Here is a 19,751-nt window from a genome sequence, read left to right as displayed (position 1 = left end):
TTCTTCTGGTTGTACATTATGTAGAATTACACCAGTCATGTAATCATATATGCACATATGGTAATAATGTCTGGTTCATTCTACTATCCTTCCTACCTCACCTCACTCCCCTCTGTCTAATCCAAAGTTCCTCTGTGCTTCCTTACCCTACTCCCTTACTGTGGGTTAGCATCCACATATCAGAAAACATTCAGCTTTTGGTTCCTTGGAATTGGCTTATTTCACTTACTATGATATTGTCCAGCTTCATCTATTTACTAGCAAATGCCATAATTTCATTCTTGTTTAAGGCTGAATAAAATTCTGTTGTGTATATATACCACATTTTCTTTATCCATTCATCTACTGAAGGACATCTAGGTTGTTTCCACAATTTAGCTGTTGTGAATTGTGCTGCTATAAACATTGATGTGGCTGTGTCCCTGTAGTATGCTGATTTTAAGTCCTTTGGGTATAGACCAAGGAGAGGGATAGCTGGGGCAAATGGTGGCTTCATTCCCAATTTTTCAAAAATCTCCATACTGTTTTCCATATTCGCTGCAGCAATTTGCAGTCCCGCCAGCAATATATTAGTGTACCTTTTTCCCCACATCATCAACAACACTTATTGTTGTTTGTATGCATAATACTTGACATCTGACTGGAGTGAGATGAAGTCATAGAGTGGTTTTGATTTGCATTTCTCTAATTGCGATAGATGATGAACATTTTTTCATATATTTGTTGATTTGATAGTATACAATTTTCTGAGAAGTGTCTCTTCAGGTCCTTGGCCTATTTGTTGATCAGGTTATTTGTTTTTTTTTTTTTTTTTGTTTGTTTTTTTGTTTTTTTTTTGGTGTTTAGCTTTTTGACTTCTTTACATACCCTAGAGATTACTGTTCTATCTGATGTTTGAAGGGTAAAGATTTGCTTCCAAGATGTAGGCTGTCTATTCATCTTACAGATTTTTTTTTTTTTTTTTTTTTTTTTTTTTGCTGAGAAGAAATTTTAGTTTGAGTCCATCCCATTTATTGATACATGATTTTAATTCTTGTGCTATAGGAGTCTTATTAAGAAGTTGGGGCCTAATTCTACATGATAAAGATTAGGGCCTATTGAGAGAGGGGGGGTTCATTTCATTTTGTTGCATATGGATTTCCAGTTTTCCTAGCACCATTTGTTGAAGAGGCTATCTTTTCTCCAGTGCATGTCCTTGGCACCTTTTTATAAGAAAGGAAAGCTCATAGAAGATATAGACATGTTCATTATTACACAACTAATCATTGGTTGGAAAATAATCAAAGCTCTGTCTGTCTCACCCAATCCTGTATTTCTTTCTTCCTGTCTGTTTTTGTTATTGAAATGCAGAATATAAAGGTCCAAAGAGGCCACAGATTCATAAAAGTGATTATTTTTCTATACCACATAGAGAATAGTAGATAGGAAAGAAGGAAAGAGGAAAGGAAGGAAGGAAGGAAGGAAGGAAGGAAAAGGAAACAGTCTTGGACATTAGTTTTCCCACCACTGGAGGATTAATGTTTGGGCCATGGTGTGGGGAAAGTATGCAGTTGGAGACTTGGGTGTATGTGTGTGTGGCAAAACCCTGGGGAGCCAGCTGCCTCCTGCAGCTTCTGCCATGGGTCCTATACTACCCCTTGCTTATGATACTCTAAACACCAAGAGAGTTCACCTTTGTGAGGAAAGGGCTAAAACAGTGTTGTTGCCAGAGAGAGCACTTTTTTTTCATTGATTTAAAAAAAAAATGACAGCAGAATGCGTTACAATTCTCATTACATGTGTACAGCACAATTTTACATATCTCTGGTTGTATATACAGTATGTTGACATGACCAATTCATGTCTTTATACATTTAATTTGGATGATGATGTCTATCACATTCCACCATCCTTGCTAATCCCCTTCCTCCTCCTTTACCCTCCCACCTTTCTTCCTTTCTTCACCAATTCCTCTCATGCTCCCTCTCCCTACCTCACTATGAGTCAGCCTCCTTATATCAGAGAAAATATTTGGCAGTTGATTTTTGGAGATTGGCTAACTTCACTTAGCATTGTCTTCTCCAACGCCATGCATTTACCTGCAAATGCCATGATTTTATTCTCTTTTATTGCTGAGTAAAATTCCATTGTGTGTATATGCACTTTTTTTTATCCATTTATCCACTGAAGGGCATCTAGGTTGGCTCCACAGTTTAGCTATTGTGCATTGTGCTGCTATAAACATTGATGTGGCTTTGTACCTGTAGTATGCTGATTTTAAGTCTTTGGGGTATAAATCAAGGAGAAAGAGAGCTGGGTCAAATGATGGTTCCATTTCCAGATTTCCAAGGAATCTCCATACTGCTTTCCAAATTGACTGCACCAATTTGCAGTCCCACCAACAATGTGTGAGTGTACCTTTTCCCCCACATCCTTGCCAACACTTGTTGTTGTTTGTCTTCATAATAGCTGCTATTCTGACTGGAGTGAGATGATATCTTAGAGTAGTTTTGATTTGCATTTCTCTAATTGCGATAGATGATGAACATTTTTTCATATATTTGTTGATTAATAGTATATCCTCTTCTGAGAAGCATCTCTTCAGGTCCTTGGCCCATTTGTTGACGGGTTATTTGTTTTTTTTGCTGTTTAGCTTTTTGTGTTCTTTAAATACCTTAGAGATTAGAGCTCTATCTGATGTGTGGGGGGTAAAAATTTGCTCCCAGGGTGTAGGCTGTCTATTCATCTTATAGATTGTTTCTTTTACTGAGAGGAAACTTTTTAGTTTGATTCCATCCTGTTTATTGATTCTTGGTTTTAATTTTTGTGCTATAGAAATTTTATTAAGGAAGTTGGGGCCTAATCCCACATGATGCAGATTAGGAACTATTTTTTCTTCTATTAGACGATAGAATCTCTGGTTTAATTCCTGGATCATGATCCACTTTGAGTTGAGTTTTGTGCATGGTGAGAGATAGAGATTTCATCTCATTTTTTTTTTGCATATGGATTTCCAGTTTTCCCAGCACCATTAGTTGAAGATGCTATCTTTTCTCCAATGCTGTTTTTAGCCACTTTGTCTAATATAAGATAATTGTTGTTTGGGGGGGGTTAGTCTCTGTGTCCTCTATTCTGTATCATTGGTCTACCAGTCTGTTTTGGTGCTGTTTTTGTTACTATTGCTCTGTAGTATAGTTTCAGGTCTGGTATAGTGATGCACCTGCTTCACTCTTTCTGCTAAGAGTTGATTTAGATATTCTGGGTCTCTTATTTTTTCCAGATGAATTTCATGATTGCTTTTGCTACTTCTATGAGGAATGCCATTGGATTTTGATCAGAATTGCATTAAATCTGTATAGGGCTCTTGGTAGTATGGTCATTTTGATAATATTTACATTCTTTATCTAGACACATATATTCACCATATGGTGTGGGCCCAGTTATTGGTTTCAGGGAGGAACCAAGTGTTGAAATTGGCTGTGGACATGGTGGTCTTCATAGCCTTTGAGGCAGAGTGTTTGCTCAGGGAGAGGAGCTGGCTGCAGGGAGGAGGCATTTGCCTCTGCTGCTGAATTTTAATGAATGGAATCTATCAACAGAGTTAGGACACTGTAAGGCCTAACAGGTTCCAGGCCCCTCCTTGGGCTGAGGTGAAACTGGGGATAGGAGTCTGACACAGAACTTCTCATACATACTATTAAAGAAACCCAAAGCCATAGCTTGTCCTCAGGAGGCCATTTCTTCTGGATACCAAGGTTTGCAAGCTTTACTCCTGCCCTATTGTCAGATGCTACTGGGAAATAAAGGACACCTTCTTCTGCAGCATTGTATACATAATGTGCAACAAGTTGCTACCATAATTAGCAAACAAATGTCACATGTTATAAATTGTAAATACACAAATTCTGAATTGCATTTTGTCCTTAAAATGAAAAACAAAGCCTGCAGAAGGCAGGTTTCCTTCAGCCCCAGGATACTACAGCCCAGACTACACCACACAGCAGGCTCTGCTTCTGATCTGATCTAGTTGTGCACAGGTGGGAGCACAGGTAGCAGTGGTAACTCATTCAATCTTATTCCTCCTAGGGTGTCTCTGAGTCCAGTCTATTTATTTCACTGGCAGAAAGTATATTTTTTCATCTGTTTGTGTCACTGAACCAACTGTGAAAAGGGAGAGCACAAGATGGATTCTATTCTTTGTGAATTATTAAAGCAAGTTTCAGCAACTATAAATCCTGATATTAGGTGACAGCCTCAGAAGCAGAGATACAACCCAGTCTGTAGAACTTGGTGGAAAAAAGGTAAGAAAATCAGTTCTTCAATGAAAATCTGAAGAAATCTATAGGAGTTCTGTGTTTGGAATTGGGGTCCCTGATTATTTCATGGTGGTGGCATTCTTGATGTCTGGAAAAGTTTCTATGCAAAGACATAGGATGCCTGGTTGCTATGGTAATGCCCTCAATACTAGAGTCTTATCAGCTTTCACCTTAATCTTAGACACATAACTCCTGGGAATAAAGGAACTCGCTTGATAACTGCAATATTTCACCAAGCTCAGGTGCTCTGGATCTGCCTAACAGTAATTTCAGACAAGGGACTTTCTTGAGAACTATACAAAGCTCCTAACATTACATTTTGTAACTATACAATGTAACTGCACAATAAGCAACCTTACTGATACTCTAAACAATAATATGGTTATGGTACTAATGACCTAATGTAAACTATTGGTATAAATAAATGTGGCCACTTGGACAAGGACCCACTCTGCCACCTTTCCTTCCTCGGCACCTTGTCTCTGTCTCTTCTCTATTATTTTCCTCACAGAAGTTCCTATTTAGATTTTGAATGTGGATTTTGATCTTCACAGTCAACCTAATCAAAAGTGAACAGGGGCTGGAGTTGTGGCTCAGAGGTAGAGCGCTCACCTAGCATGTGCAAGGCCTTGGGTTAGATCCTCAGCACCACATAAAAATAAAATAAAGATATTGTGTCCAACTACAACTAAAAAAGTATTTTAAAAAAAGTGAAGAATAAATCCTTTTGAAAAATGGTTGGATGAAGTTTTACACTATTCCCTTTGGTCTTGTTCTTTAACATCTTATGTGGTTGAGCTTAGAATGATCGAAAGTGATTTAAATGATGTTGCACAGGAAAATTTTGTGGTTATTTAATGCAGATATGACACACCACGGGAATGCCTTTCCTCCACCCAGGACCTGCATAGAATTGTCACCATCTCCCACCTCAGCTGCTGCAGAAGGCCAGCCAACAGGGCTGGATGCAGATTAGTCAAGGGTTTCCATTTGATTTTTGAGGAAAAGCTTCCTTTGCCAATTGGCCATTTTGCTCCTAAGCTGCAAGATATCTCACTCCCTATCCAAACACATTTCCTTTAGCCTATTTCCACTATTCTCTCCCTCTGACCTCTTTCTACCTCTAAAAAGATGAGCACTTTATTTTTTCTTTTTTACTTCAAACAGGATATAGTTTTTCTTGGAGAAGTTGGATGATATACAGATCAATGGATCTCAAATAGATACTCTGGGATACTTGTCATAAAGCCCAAGGGACAGATGAGCAGTTTTGCTGCCCACAGAGGGGAAAAAAATCCTATAAGTCAAGAGCAACCAACCCCTCTCCCACTACTTTTAAGAAATCTGGTTGCTGGGCTGGGGTTGTGGCTCAGCAGTACAGCACTCACTTCGCATGTGCAAGATTTTGGTTCAATCCTCAGCATCACATAAAAATAAATAAGTGAAATAAAGGTATTGTGCCAATTGCAACTAAAAAATAAATATTAAAATTAAAAAAAAAGAAATCTGGTTGCTTCTTTCTTTCCCTTTGTCAGACAATTCCATTATAAGGTACCTATAAAAGAGATAGGCATTCTTGCTTTGTGAATTCTGGTATTTACTTATTCATACTGTGTGCCATTCCTGGCCAACATTAATAATGGGCTGAATTCTTAGGGTTTGCTATATTTCCTACATCCCAGAAAGTCTGCCTGTCATATTTTTCTGAGGACCACTTGAGGCTAACTCAGGATACAGGAGAATACCCCGTGATGTTGTTCCAAATTCCCTGTAGCACTATCCATCTTCCCACCCTGTAACTTGCCAGTACTTGTCACATTTTAGAAACAACTTTAATGTAAGTCAGAGTAGACTATGGTTCCATGTTCATGGTTTTCTGTTTGTTTTATCTATCTTAATTCCTCTGGTAGATTATTGATTGTAAAGTGGATTAGTATAGTCTGTTGTCTCAATCTAACTCCGTTTAATAATCACTATGAAATCCTTGCTAAAGGTAGATATAAGGCTGCAGAGTTTATACAAAAGTTAAGACTTGCCTCACATTCTAAATGGGTAGATCATCCAAAATAACAAGGAATTTAACACAGGATAGAGTGATACAAGTGTCATAGGAAACAGAAAAATAATCCATTTACTACTACAGTGTTCTATGTATTGTACCAGAAATGGAATCCTGATGAGAAAACAGATAAGGAAAACAATAATATGAAGAAGGAAAAGGGTTCTATCAAACACTCCTGACAAAAGATAAAAAGATAATCCTAAGCCTTAATTCTAAGGTTATGCTCTTCTAGCTATACTGGAATACTCTGAATAATATTATGTCAATCTGTTTTAGGATATAAGTGCAGAGAAGCCCTTACTTTATCCCAGAAAAGAGTGGTGAAAAGCAAAGAATACTGGGACCTCACAGGCCATCTGCCTTGGTCAGGCCAAGTTGAAGTCTACCTTTCAACAAAAATTCTTTTCTAGCTGGGAGAATGGTCCTGTCTCTAAACAGACACAGAGGTGATTCATTTATTTGTTTTTTAAAAAAATCTTTATTTTTTAGTTCTAGGTGGACACAATATCTTTATTTTAAATTTATATGGTGCTGAGGATTGAAACCGATACCTCATGCATTCAAGATGAGCACTCTACTGCTGAGCCACAATTCCAGCCACTAATTCATTTATTTTGTCCTGACCCAGCAGCCCATTTATTCTTCAAACAACTCTGTTCAGCTTTCCTATAGCAAAGGAAATCTCCTTCCATGTGATTTCCATCATATGGCTATCTCAGCCCTTCTCCATGAAAGCCCCTCAGATGTTTGAAACAGATACAAAACCATCCATCTTGTGGCCCAATTTATCCCTCTACACCTTGCTTTTATGTACCTATATACCACTGCCTCCTTCAATAGGTGACTCCTCACAATCCTTTTATTTTATTAGAATATAAAAATAATCAATGACTATTGTAGAAAATCTAAAAATGTATAAACAACCCTAGAAGTGTGTGGTCCACCTGGAAAACTGAATGTGTGACATAGACAATATCAGGAGGACAAAAAGTAGTTGTTTGAATGAAACTGGGTGAAAATGACGTTGAGCTGACTGATGATAGATGAATGGAGGAATAACGTAAGCCTGGCCACAGAAGATGCTCCATGAAGAAAAGAGGTAGAAAAAGATACATGTTGTTTAGAGAACTGTGTGAGGTCAGTTGGGCAAATGGGTTATATGAAGGAGTGGTAAAAAAGGAAACTATAGATCTAGTGGGGCAGGAAGGACCTTACCAGCAAAGGCATTTATTTCTGTCCAAAAAGTCAATACATGTCATTATTGTGTTTAAGGAAAAAAAATAGGATAAAATTTTTGTTGCTGCAATGTCATTCTGCTGGCAGGGTAGAAAAAGAATTGAAAGGAGCTGGGATCAAGAAGAGGTCACTGAGGAGGTTATCACAGAGAGAGACATGGTGAAAGCCAGAGTGGCAACAGTATGGAAATGAAAGAAAAGTACTCAGGAGACAGAGTCACTATACCTGGTGTCTGATCAAATTTGAGGGGTGAAAATTTCTGGGAATCCAGTGCCTGGGGAAATATGAGTAACTTAAAGATACTCAGAGTGTTTGGAACAGAGGTTATTTCAGAAAAGAGTCAAGAAATAAGACTAGAGGTGGGACTGAGCCTGGTGCAGATCCATGAGAGAGGGGTAGAAGACTTAGAACTTCATTCCCAGGACAATGGGAAGGCTTTGAAGAGTGATCAGCCGAGTGCTCTAGATCAGGGCTCCATTACCAAAGAGCTCATTCAGGCCACACAATTGAATCTCTTGGCCACAGTGTGAACAAGGAATTGGAAGAAGGGGTGAGATGAAGACAGAGATAAGAATATTGCAATTATCCACATGAGAGAACAGAGTGGCTTGGATGGAAGTGATACCACTAGAGAGTGTTGTATTAGAAATATTCAGCATGAACTCCAACAAGATTTAGTAACTGATGTGATTATGATATTGTAACACAATATCAAACATCCAGTACACATACATCCTGGGCCTGCACTGTGGTTTCAGTCTCCAGGGTTTGGTCAGGTCACAGGAGGTAAGGTCATTTGAAAAGGAAGAGACTTTCTACTTGAGGTAGGCGTATCCCAGGATGGTGGGATATACAATTCAAAAGTTCAGGAGAGGTACTGAGCTAGAGATTTAGATTTGGGGATCATCTACATACGTGTGGCAATTGAGACATTCAGAGTAGATGAGGTTGCAGGGAGGATGTCTATAGGCTGAGAGGGGAAAAAGATCTAGAGCCAAACACTGAAAAACAGAAATTAGTGACTTTTCTTGTTGAACTTAAACCTACAGCTGACACCTATTGTTTCTAAGTACTCACCTCCTAAAGATGATTGTCAGTAATTTTTTTCCAAACATTCTCACTAGGCCTTACTAAGAATTTCAAATTTGTTTCTACAACAATCATCCTGAAGTGGATCTACCATGAAACTAATAAAGCTTCAAATGTAGGGTTCCTCACTTGCACTGGCCTCTTCTGAAGTATTTGGTGAGGACTTAATAATGTATTAACAAGTCTAAGTTTTTATAAAATTTGTAAAAGTAAAATACGGGCATATCTCTGTACTAGTGCATGTTTGGTTCCAAATCACTGCATAAAACAAATAAAGCAATAAGTTCATTCACATGATATTTGAGTTTCCCAGTGCAAATCAAACTTAGGTTTACACTGTACTGTACTCTGATAACTGCACAATGGCATTGAGTCTGGAAAAAAATGCACATATCTTAATTTGGAAATACTTTATTGTTAATTTAAAAAAGGCTAATGATCATCTGGACCTTCAGTGAGTCCTAGTCTTTATTACCTGAGTTCAAAGCTTCTGAAAGAGTCAGAGCATAAGAAGAACTGTCAGAAATTACAAGGAAGCTTGTGGAAATTGAATTTGAACTCACAACTGGAGGAATCTTTCTGGTTCTGATCTAGCTTTTTGCTAATTATGTCATCATCTTTCCTCCTTAGCTAGAAGTTTCTCAAAAAGGCTTTCTAGATGCCATTCATTTTGGCTTGACCCAACCCCTGGACCCTCTCCTACAGCACAGTTGACTCCTCCCTCAAAAACAAGCTTCACTCAGGGTCAGGAGTTGAAGGGTAAACAAATACTACATAATTGTTTTTTTTCATTTTTAAAATATGTTCATATTTTTGTAGGTTTTTCATGGTTAATGCCAGTTATTGTCCTTGTCATGCAATTTAATCTCTTGGTTATTTTTGCTTCCCTTCATTGAAGATAAATATTAAGTTTAATAAATAAGTCTGTGAAAAAAATATATATAATTTTTTCAGCTAAAATACAAGATGTAACTGAAAAGGATGTCATAGTAAATTGTATTTCTGCTCTTCCTGTCAAAGGCCTGAAGTGCTCTATGAAATGGCTTGCCATTCACTTAGAGAACCCCACAAAATCAAGCAAATCAAAAGGATCAACTCTTCATGTTCAATTGTTTTTAAAGAATGATATTCCTAATACAAGTTCTTACACACAACAGACACACAGTACTTTTTTTCCCTTTTATTGTGGCACTAAGAATTGAACCCAGCGGTGCTCTATCACTGAACTATATCCATAGCTCATTTGCATTTATTTATTTTGAGACAGGGTCTTGTTCAATTGCTAAATCTGGCCTTAAACCTGCTATTCCCCTGTGTTGGCCTTCTTAATAGCTGGGATTACAGCACGCACCTCTGTGCCTGGACAATACTCAGTTCATTTTAAAATTTGATCTTTATTATGATCATCATCCAAGGTTCAGCAGTAGGGCAATTGCCTAGGCTGAGCAAGACATTGCTTTCAATCTTCAGCACTGATGATGATGATGATGATGATGATGATGACGACAATGATAAATTAAATAATCAACAAATTCTAGGACTTGGGTAGGGACTATATAAGAAGAATTATATTCATGTAGTCTCAGAAGGAAGATCTATAGTGTCAGAAAGTAATGGAATGCTGTGTTTGATGGACATGCGTGTAATCCCAGGTACTCAGGAGGCTGAGACAGGAGGACTGCAAATTGAAGGCCAGCCTGGAAAATTTAGCAAGTCACTGTTTCAGAATAAAAAGGACTGGGGAATAGATTGCTGGCAAAGCACTTGTTTAGTATGACTGAGGGCCCAGCCTAAGCTTCATCTCTTTTGTGTATAAATTTCATCCTCAGACACTTCTCATGTGAAGCATTAGGGCACTGGGACCCAGATCCCTCTTTTAACATTAACTACACATTGTTTGGCACTTGATTCATGATTATCAGTCTTGTCTGCCCAGTTACATAGAATAAGCTCCCCAAGAATAAAAACCATGATGGGTATTCTGGTATTTCCCTGTAGGGCCTACCCTGGCAGGTCCACAGTAAGCGCTGCACCAGAAAAGCTGGCTAATGATTTTCAAAGGACTCAAATATCTACTGTTTGTCCAGAACCTCTTGAATTCAATAGATGACAACTTGCCAATGACACAGCTTGGATCACCATCATCTCCCTAGGAAATAGTGGTTCATTAACCTTGCTGGAGCCAGGCCTAGATTATAAACACTGTTGTTACATAGTTATAAATAAACTAGAAATACTGGGCAGGGGGAACCAACAGAATTTTAAAGAACTGAGATTCTGACATTAAAGCCATAGATTGTAAATATGATGACATGACAGGAAAACTTACCAACCAAAAAAGTATTTATGATGACAAATGTGTAAGTATATATTTTGTTCATTTTCTTACATTTTTTTTTAATTCTGAGGGTTGCATGTTAGGCCAGTGCTCTACCACTGAGCTATACTCTCTGCCCATGTGATTATATTTAGATCTATGGACATCAATTGTTGCTTGGGACTGCAGGAAGGCTATTCCTGGCACAGAATTTTTATAGAGATTGTACTTAAAAGTTTATTCTATATACAGAGTATCACTAATAATTCACTCTTCAAAATGTTACATATGAATGCCAGTTATTTCATGAGTATAAAAACATGACTGGAATAAAATGAAAAATCATGGGAACAAAGCAGTTTGGGAAAGAAAAGCAACTTCTAAATGCATGAGATGCCAGCTTCCTCTGGGACAGACCAGCCAGTCTGGTTTCCTGGCTTTGTGCACCAGCCACACTTCTGCTCTGCCCAGCAGCTCAAGGGCTTCACATTGCCACTCTAAATATAGTGCACCTTTTTCTCTGTGAGCCAATTTTTGTTGTTGTTGTTTTGTTTTGTTGTGGTGTTTGTGGGGATGGGGGGTGTTTTGTTGTTGTTGATGTTGTTTGTTTTGCAGTTTTAGATGCCATCCGAGGACATGAGTGGCTCTGATATTGGGCTATAGGCTGTAAAAGAAATATATGGGCTGTGCTCTGCCTGTAATGTGAGCAATAATTATATTGGGGAAGATCATTCACATACATTCTTCTTCCTACCAAAAAATTCTGCAGAGGTTCAAATAAGCCAGTTCTAGAAAATCATTTTAATTCCTGTCAGACTGTTTCTTGCTATCATTTGAATGTCTGTTCTCTCTGAAATTCATATTGGAATTTAATTGTCATTGTAACTATATTAAAAAGTGAGACATTTGAGAAATGATTGGATCCTCAGGGCTCTGCCCTCAAGGGTGGGACTAGTGCTATTATAGAAGGGTGAATTTAAGCCTTTTGTCTCTTTGCCATTCTATCTTAAGTCATCTAAGGACCTAATAAGGGCACCACTTGGGAATCAGAATTTCCAAACTCACCAACACCTTGATTTTGGACTTCCCAGACTCCAGAGCAGTGAGCCAGTAAGTTTCTGTTCTTGACAAATTCCCCAATCTGTGGTGTTCTGTTAAAGGAGCACAAATGGACAGAGATATATTTCTATAATCATTTGTATGAAACATTAACTTAAAAATTGAATCATGTATATGCATGAACAAGAGAATAAACATTAGTATTATTTTAAAATTCATATTCCTTAAACTGAGGGTAGAGATCACTGGGCATTAGCAAGGTTTGAAAACAATTTCTGGAAAGCTGATCAGTAACAATGTTACTGATCACGACCTTGATATCAACAGGGCACAGAAAGGTGAGTTCTTTTCTGACCTCTCTGGGCAGAAACATATAAGAAGGGAGGTGCAAGTAAGAAAGATACCCTTAAAAACAGACCACCAGGCCTGGGGATGTGGCTCAGTTGTACAGGACTTGTTCAGTATGTGCAAGGCCCTTAGATTTGATCCCCAGCACTCTCCACCCCCACCCCCACATGCAGCAGATCACTTTACCACAAAGAAAATTACTCCAAAAAAGAAAAGAAAGTTACTCAACCTCTGTAATCCACTCCATCCTTGAGAAGAAACTACCCACCTGGGAGACCTATCATTCAATGCCCTAGTTCCTAAGAGTTACTATTAGTTCTTTTTGTTGTTGTTGTTCTTTTTTTTTTTTTCAATTCTGAAAGGTTACAGGCAAAATATTCTTGTATTTATTATTTTTAGGTGATTAATATAGGACTTAATTTCTACACCATTAATTCAGCATTAGGGTGTATACCATGTGGTATTATTTCCTGACTGTTCAGGAACAGTCTCATTTCTCATCTGGACATCTTATTTAAGAGCATGTTAATGTTGTTGTTGTTCTTTTCAGATATACATGACAGTAGAGTATATTTGGACATATTATACATACATGGAGTATGATTTATTCTAATTAGGATACTATTTTTGTGGTTGTACATGACATGGAGTTTCACTGGTGGTGTATTCATATATGAATATATATGAGCATAAGAACATTATGTCCGATTCATTCTACTGTCTTTCCTATTCCCAATCCCCCTCCCTTCCCTTCATTCCTCTTTGTCTAATTCAATGAATTTCTATTATTCTTTTCCCCACCCTCCCTTGTTATGTGTTAGCACCCACATATCAGAGAGAACATTCTGTCTTTGGTTTAGGGGGGACTGGCTTATTTCCCTTAGCACAATATTCTCCAGTGCCATCCATTTACTGAAAAATGCCAAAATTTCATTCTTTTGTAAGCTGAGTAATATTCCATCGTGTACATATACCACATTTTCTTTATCCATTCATCTGTTGAAGGGCACTTCAGTTGGTTCCATAGCTTGGCTATTGTGAATAGAGTTGTTATAAACATTGATATGCCACGTCACTGTAGTATACTGGTTTTAAGTCCTTTGGGTATATGCCAAGCAGTGGGATAACTTGGTCAAATGGTGATTCCATTCCAAGTTTCTGAGGAATCTCCATGCTGTTTTCCAGAATGGTTGCATCAATTTGCAGTCCCACCAGCAATGTGTGACTGAACATTTTTCCCAAATCCTTGCCAACATTTATTTTTACTTGTATTCATGATAATTGCCATTCTGATTGGCATGAAATGGAACTCTGTGTGATTTTAATTTGCATCTCTCTCATTGCTAGAGAAATGAAACATTTTTTTCATATATTTGTTGACTGATTGTATTTCTTCTTATGGGATATGCCTGTTCAGTTCCTTTGCCCATTTATTGATTGGGTTATTTGTTTGTTTGTTTTGGTGTTAAATTTTTTGCGATTTGTATAACCTGGAGATTAATGCTCTATCTGAGGTGAAGGTGGAATAGATTTTCTCCCCTTCTATTGGCAAAGATTTTCTGCCATTTTGTAGGCTCTCTCTTCATGTTCTTGGTTGTTTCTTTTGTTGTGAAGAAGCTTTTTAGTTTGAAACCATTCGATTTATTGATTATTGATTTTTAATTCTTGTACTTTGGGAGTCTTATTGAGAAAGTTTGTTCCTAAGCTGACTTGATAGAGACTTGGGCCTACTTTTTCTTCTAGTAGTCACAGGATTGCTGGACTAATGCCTAGGTCCTTGATCCACTTTGAGTTAATTTTTGTGCAGGGCTCAATTTCATTCTACTACATGTGGATTTCCAGTTTTCCCAGCATCATTTGTTGAAGAGGCTATTTTTTCTCTAATGCATGTTTATGGCACCTTTGTCTAGGATGAGATAACTGTATTTATGTGGGTTTGCTCTGTGTCTTCTATTCTCTTCCATTGGTATTCATGTCTGGTTTTGTGCCAACACCATGCCATTTTTGTTACTATAGCTCTGTATTATAATTTAAGGTCTGTTATTGTGATTTATCCTGCTTTACTTTTCTTGCTAAGGATTACTTTGGCTATTCTGGGCACCTTATTTTTCCAAATGAATTTCATGAATGCCTTTTCTATCTCTATGAAGAACATCACTGACTGGAATTTTAATAGGAATTGCGTTAAATCATTGTAGCACTTTTGGTAGTATGATTATTTTGACAATATTAATTCTGCCTATCCGAGAACATGGGAGATCTTTCCATTTTTTGAGGTCTTCTTCAATTTTTCATTAGTGTTCTGTAGTTTTCATTGTAGTGGTCTTTCATCTCTTTTGTTACATTGATTCCCAATTTTTTTTTTGTTTTTTTTTTTTGTTTGTTTTTGAGGCTGATTCATCATTGGTGTATAGGAACACAGTTGATTAATGGGTGCTAACTTTATATCCTGCTACTTTGTTAAGTTCATTTATGAGTTCTAGAAGCTTTCTGATGGAGTTTTTTGGGTTTTGTAAATATAGAATCATGTCATCAGCAAATAGGTATAGTTTGAGTTCTTCTTTACCTGTTCATAACCATTTAATTTTTTCTTTTGTCAATTGCTCTAGCTAGGGTTTCAAGGACTATGTTGAATAGGAATGGTGAAAGAGGGCACACCTGTCTTGTTCCAGTTTTTAGAGTAAATGCTTTCAATTCTTCTGTATTTATAATAATGTTGGCCTTGGGTTTAGAATATATAGCTTTTACAATGTTAAGGTTTGTTCCTACTATCCCTAGTTTTTCTACTGTTTTGAGCTTAAAAGGATGTTGAATTTTGTCAAATGCTTTTTCTACATATATGGAGATATCATGTGATTCTCATCTTTAAGTCTTTGATGTGATAAATTACATTTATTAATTTCCTATGTTGAACCAACATTGCATCCCTGAATGAACCCCACTTGATCATGGTGCAGTATATTTTTGATATGTTTTTATGTGATTTGCCAGGATTTTATTAAGAATTTTTTGCATCTAGTTTATCAGGGATATTCATTGAAGGTTTCTTCAATGAATGTATGTCAGAAACATGCATTAGAGAAAAATAGTCTCTTCAACAAATGGTGCTGGGAAAACTGGAAATCCACATGTAGTAGAATGAAATTGAGCCCCTATCTCTCACCCTGCACAAAAATCAACTCAAAGTGGATCAAGGACCTAGGCATTAGACCAGCAATCCTGTGACTACTAGAAGAAAAAATAGTCCCAAGTCTCTATCATGTCAGCTTAGGAACCAACTTCCTCAATAAGACTCCCAACCTTCCTGGTTTTGGTATCAATACTAGCTTCATAGAATGAGTTTAAAAGGGTTTCCTCCCTTTCTAATTCATGGAATAATTTGAGGAGGATTGATATTAGTTCTTCTTTGAAGTTCTGGTAGACTCAGCTGATAATCTACCTGGTCTTGGGCTTTTCTTTGTTGGTAGGCTTTTGTTGGCATCTTCAATTTCTTTGCTTGAAATGGATCTGTTTAAATTCTATACCTTCCTGATTCAATTTGGATAGGTCAAATATCTCTAGGAATCTGTCAATGTCTTCATGATTTTCTATTTTATTGGAGTATAAATTTTCAAAGTAGTTCCTGATTATAGTCTGTATTTCAGTAGTGTTTGTGGTGGTATTTTCTTTTTCATCACAAATTTTAGTAATTTGAGTTTTCTCTTTTTATTCATTAGCTTGGCTAAGGGTTCATCAATTTAACTTATTTTTTTCAAAAAACCAACTTTTTCTCTTGCTGAGAGCCATAGCCAAGTAGGAATGACGCATGGCATTTTTGGTTGAAAGGTGACACCAAGCCACTGAGATGATATGATTATGTTAAGATGTGCATTCAATTGGATATTAGACCCCTGCCGTTTGCCTCAGCCTGCTACTTTGGAGCTCTAGCAGGACTCCCGGAGAGTTCCCATTGGTTGGGGAAATGCGGTAGGAGGGATTTCCGGAGGAGGGATTTTCCTGTTGGTGTAGTGTGACCCGGGAGAATGCAGCGTGTGTGGTTCGGCATATTTCCTGGGAGCGTGCGTGGTATTGGCGGGAGTTTCAGAAATAAAGTTTGTTCCTGCTTGAGTGGCTCTTGATTTTGTGCCCAGCCAGACTGCGGCATTCTCTTGTCAATTTTTTTAAATTTTTGTTTCAATTTTGTTAATTTCAGCTCTGATTTTAATTATTTCCTGTATTCTCCTGCTTTTGGTGTTGATTTGTTCTTCTTTTTCTAGGGCTTTGAGATATGAAGTTAGGTTGTTTATTTGATAACTTTTCATTCTTTTAAAGAATATGCTCAGTGCAGTGAACTTTCCTTTTGGAACAACCTTCATTGTATCCCAGAGATTTTTATAATTTGTGTTATTATTCTCATTTACCTTGAAGTATTTTTTTTTAATTTTATCCCTGATTTCTTCAGCTATTGATTGGTCATTTAATATTGTATTATTAGTAGAGTATTAGAGTAGTTTCTATTTCTTACTTCATCATTGATTTCTAATTTCATTTCATTATTCTCTGATAAAATGCAAGGCATTATCTCTCTCTTTTTTTTTTTTTTTGTATTTCTAAGAGTTGTTTTGTGGCCCAAGATATGATATATTTCAGATAAGGATCCATGTACTGCTGAGAAGAAAGAGTATTCAGTCATTGATGGATGGAATATTCTATATATGTCTATTAGGCCTAAATTATTAATTGTATTTTTAGTTCTATATCTTCTTTATTTAGTTTTGTTTAGAAGGTCTATCATGTTTGTGAGAGAGGTAGGTTAAAATCACCCATTATTATTGTGTTGTGATCTATTTCTTGAAATTGAGAAGGGTTTGTTTAATGTATGTAGGTGCTCCATTGTTTAAGGCATAAATATTTGAGTGTTATATCTTGTTGATGTATAGATCCCTTATGTAATATGAAATGGCCTTCTTCATACCTCCTGATTAACTTGGGGTTGAAATCCACTTTATCTGATATAATGATAGGATTCCTTACTTGTTTATAAGATACACTTTTTTACCATTAGTCTGTGGATATCTTTGCCTATGAGGTGAGTCTTTTGGAGATAGCATATTGTTGGGTCTTATTTTTTAATTCCAGTCTTCTAGTATATTTCTTTTGATTGATGAGCTTGGGATATTTACACTCAATATTATTATTGAGAAATGATTTTATTCCCTGTCATTTTGATTTATTTATGATTTTCAATTTTTTTCTGGATTTCAATTTGAGTTAGTTTCTCCTTTGATTGACTATATTTCTAGTGTAGTTCCTCCCTTTGCTGATTTTCACTTTTATTTTTTATTTCTTCTTCATGAAATATTTTATTGAGTATATTTTGTAGTGTAGGCTTTCTTGTTGTGAATTCTTTTAACTTTTGTTTATCATGGAAAGCTTTTATTTCATTGTCAGTTCTGAAGCTTAATTTTGCTGGGTATAGTATTGTTGGATGCCATCTATTTTTCTTTTAGAGCTTGGTATATATTATTCCAAGATCTCCTAGCTTTAAGGATCTGGGTTGAAAAATCAGCTGAGACCTGGATTAGTTTCCCTCTAAATATGCCCTGTTATTTTTCTCTGGCAACCTTTAAATTCTATTCTTATTCTCTATGTTGGGCATTTTTAAATAAATGAGTCTGTTGTAATTTTGTATATTTGGGGTCCTGTATGCCTTCTGTATTTGATTTTCCATTTCATTCTTAAGGTTTGGAAGTGTTTCAGATATTATTCCATTAAAAAGATTGTGTATTCCCTTGGTTTGTATTGCCAAGCCTTCATCTATCCAGATAAACCTTAAGTTTGGTCTTTTCACGTTACTTTGTTTCTTGGACGTTCTGTTCATCATCTTTTAGTGTCTTTTCTCCATGGTCAACTTTATTATCAAGACTATATATTTTGTGTTCATTGCCAGAATCTCTCTTACAAATGGTCTAATCTGCTGGATGCTTTCCAATAAATTTTTAATTTGGGTTATTGATTCTTTCATTTTGAGGATTTTTTCCCTCAGGTTTTTTTTTTTCAGAATCTCTATCTCTTTATTGAAGTTATCTTTCACTTCCTGTATTTTCTCCCTTAAATCATCCTTTATCTAACAAATCAATTTAACTATGAACATTCTAAACTCCTTCTCTGACATTTCTTCCACTGTGGTGTTCATGGATTCTGTTATTGAAGTACTTTGGTTTGCTTGAGGTGACTTCTTCCCTTGCTTTTTCTTATTGTTTGTGTGTCTACCCATCTAACAGTTGGTTTTGAGGCAGTAGAGTTTCTACCCCATGGACTTATGGTGTCCCTGAAGATTTCCAGTACCTCCCAGTTTAAGGGGAGACAGAATAACAACAACCAAAGCAAACAATTTACAGCCCCTCAGCCAAATAGCTCTTGCTCACATGAATGGCACAGGAAAATTTTCAACCTCTTTCTTTATTTGCTAAAGGAAGGAGTGCCACAGGGATTTAGAAAATGTCATAAGAAGCACTGAAAACTCTTGTTTTCCAGTATTAATATTTAAGGGCATCCCAAAGCAACCTCACTGCTGCTTGCCTCAGAGCTGTATAATGTTACCTGGCTGCACAGAAACATTGTCTTCCATGGAAACCAAGGTGATCTGATGGGGTTACACAGAGACAAGTGCCAGATTTTTTTATTTTTTATTATAATTTGTTATATATGACAGCAGAATGCATTACAATTCATATTACACATATAGAGCACAATTTTTCATATCTCTAGTTATATACAAAGTATATTCTCACCATTCATGTCTTCATATATGTACTTAGTTAGGATAATAATGTCTGTCTCATTCCACTGTCTTTCCTACCCCCATACTGCCTCCCTTCCCCTCCCACCCCTTTCCCCTATTTAGAGTTTGTCTAATCCTCTCTTGGACTGAAGGGACAGATTTTTAACTTCAATGTCATTTTCAGATTTTGGCAGGGTGGACACTGACAAAAATCATGATGGATACAAGTTTTGGTAGTTGGTCACAATCTGAATAAATGGTAAGAGTAGGTAATGCTGCTTATACTACAGGGAATGGTGGATATAGTACAAATTACATAATCACTAATCCTGCTGTATGACCTGGGGCAAGTTACTTAACCTCTCTGGGCCTCAAATTTCCCCATCTGGGAATTACACACTTGGAATGTTTTCTTATTCCCACATTGATAACAAAGTACAAGAATCTGTTTTCAAACTCTCTAATCAAATTGCTTTTTTAATCTTAAGATTTTTTAAATATTAGCTTGAAACAATGTTTTAATTAGCTTCACATTCTCCAGATAATAGTAACAGTGAGTAATAAATGACATAGCAGATGTCA

This window comes from Callospermophilus lateralis, chromosome 12 (assembly GCF_048772815.1).
Source record: "Callospermophilus lateralis isolate mCalLat2 chromosome 12, mCalLat2.hap1, whole genome shotgun sequence".
In the NCBI taxonomy this organism is placed as follows: Eukaryota; Metazoa; Chordata; class Mammalia; order Rodentia; family Sciuridae; genus Callospermophilus; species Callospermophilus lateralis.
The sequence above is the reverse complement of the archived record's forward strand: the minus strand, read 5'-3'. Positions refer to the sequence as shown.